The sequence below is a fragment of the Urocitellus parryii genome, chromosome 5, assembly GCF_045843805.1.
Source record: "Urocitellus parryii isolate mUroPar1 chromosome 5, mUroPar1.hap1, whole genome shotgun sequence".
Classification (NCBI taxonomy): Eukaryota; Metazoa; Chordata; class Mammalia; order Rodentia; family Sciuridae; genus Urocitellus; species Urocitellus parryii.
The window spans coordinates 98,132,440-98,135,073 of NC_135535.1; the positions used below are offsets into that span (position 1 = coordinate 98,132,440).

The window sequence follows — 2,634 nt, forward strand, 5'->3', positions numbered from 1 at the left end:
CCTGGAAGCATTTTTAAAGGAATGACTTATCACTGTACTCAGTATGAGGCAGATGTATATTGAATGTTGAAAATCTTCAATTATTGGGATGGGAGGAGAAGGGGATTTGAATTCAAGTAAATGTATTTTTATGGGTGTGTTGTATGTGCTACTAATGCATTGGTAAAAAGTGAAATGATAAATATTATTCTCAGTACTCAGCATTGTAGAAATAATGAGCTTCAGGATGTTAGACAATCATGACACTTTGTATGAAGAGCTCTGGGAAACACCTGCATAGGTTTCTTTGTATACCTAACTTTAAAAAATATTAAAATCCTTAGAGCTTAGTAAGTTCCACATACTTATGCGTATATTCATTGCCTGCCATGTTATTAGAATTTTTGTAATCTTACTTGCTCAGAACTCACTTTGCCAGACTAAAATATGTAATTAAGGAAGAAATATCAAAATAATGCAAATAAAAGATTACAGTTTGCATGTTAGAAAATGGGAGCAAAGTGTTTCCTTCATCATTGACTACAAAAACTACAGGCTATTGTGTGTGAAGTACACAGTATCTCAATGAGTTCAGCTGGGCTGTCTGGGAATTGCAATATTTTCATGATAAAAGCTATTAATCCATTCATCAGAAATTTTTGATGTTTGTTTATTTGATGCTCTATATGTGAGTTTTAACAGGTGAATGAATATTCAAGAATCAGATACACTTAGCATTTTAGATGAGTGCCTTAAGAAATCTTCAGCAGTGATATTAGACTTTGAGACAACCTCTTACAATGGACCATGTCACAGAGAGCATGTTTAAAATCATTTTAACTGGGAGTTTAGGAAATGGATTCATTGTGCTGGTGAACTGCGTGGACTGGGTCAAGAGAAGAAAGATCTCTTCAGTTGATCAAATCCTCACTGCTTTGGTACTCTCCAGAATTGGTGTGCTCTAATCAGTACTCATAAGCTTAGTTGTTCCTTCATTTTATCCAGGTTTATTGATAACTGCAAAAATGATAAGAATGATTAATATAGGGCTGGGGATGTGACTCAAGCGATAGCGTGCTTGCCTGGCATGTGCGGGGCACTGGGTTTGATCCTCAGAACCACATAAAAAATAAAATAATGTGTGTCCACCAAAAACTAAAAAATAAATATTAAAAAAATCTCTCTCTCTTTCTCGCTCTCTCTTTAAAAAAAAAGAATGATTAATATTACCTGGACAGTGACTAATCATTTTAACCTCTGGCTTTCTATAAACCTCAGTATCTCTTATTTTTTGAAGATAGCCAATTTTTCTAATTCTATTTTTCTTTACCTAAAGTGGAGAGTTAAAAAGGTGGTTTTTGTGATTCTTCTGATGTCTCTGATTCTTTTGTTTTTAAATATTGTACTGATCAACATTTCTAATGAGATCTGGATTGGTGGATATGAAAGCAACATGTCTTACAGTTCTAGTTTGAGGAAGTTTGCACAATTTTCCAGGTTTTTCTCATTCACCAACTGTATGTTTATGTCCCTACCCTTCACTGTATCCCTGCTGGCTTTCTTCCTGCTAATCAGCTCCCTGTGGAAACATCTGAAGAAGATGCAGCACAATGGCAGAGGGTCCCGAGATGCCTTCACCATGGTCCACATGAAAGTCTTGCAGGTTGGGATCACTTTCCTCATACTATATACCATTTTCTTTTTGTCTTTTGTCACACAAGCTTCAGGCTCTGAATTTCAGGGGGAAAAGCTGGTTGTTCTATTTTGCTGGGCTGCTGGAATTGCTTTTCCTTCCGGCCACTAGTCCTGATTCCAGGCAACGGTAAGCTGAGACAGGCCCCTCTGTCAGTGCTGTGGTGGCTGAGGTGCAGGTCCAGAGATGCTGAGCCACCGGGTCCATAGGCCATTTTGGGATCATCTAGAAAAAAAATCAGTTCACAAAAATTCCTGCATTTGTGAATCTATGTTTTTCTAATATTCTCCTTTTATCGACTTTGTGAATTTTATAAAATTCTGTTTGGCACAGGCACTAATCACTTTACAACCACATTTATAACCATGTCATAAATAATAAGTCTATTAATACACATTTATACAGAAATATATCATTATAGATGTTTTAAAGAGATCTTTATAGTAACAAATAATATGAATTTTGTGTCAATTATTAACCTTTTGAGATTTTAAAATGAGAAACCTACAATATACAAGCTATTACGTGTATGCATGCATGTGAGACAATTACTAAAAATAGAATTTTATAATTTTATACACATAAAAACAAGTTTTTACATAGTAAATGTGCCTAAAGTTTTATCTAAGATGTCAAGAATAAAATGTATACTATGGGAAATTAGATACTCTAAATCTATCTTTTAACTCCAAGTTCCAATTTATAAATTAAGAAAAATTTCCTCAGAATCCCAAAAGTGCTTTATCCTAATAGTTTTGTCTATATTTTGAGTTTCAAATTCCAGAGTTTTTGAAACATATTTATTATTATTAATGATATGTTATTTAGATTTGGAAATATATTGTATATTTCAGCACAGTTTTCAAGTATGTAACCCAATCCATTTTGATTTTAATATACACTAATACCAGATCATGGCTGCAGATAGTCTTTTACTGGTACATTGGTATTTTAGATTTAAT

The 2,634-nt window shown here is 33.9% G+C and overlaps 1 pseudogene; it reads left to right on the plus strand.

Moving 5' to 3' along the window:
• The first annotated feature begins 1,195 nt into the window (after nucleotides 1-1,195).
• On the plus strand, nucleotides 1,196-1,881 carry LOC113199227 (taste receptor type 2 member 140-like; annotated as a pseudogene).
• The last annotated feature ends 753 nt before the right edge of the window (nucleotides 1,882-2,634 follow it).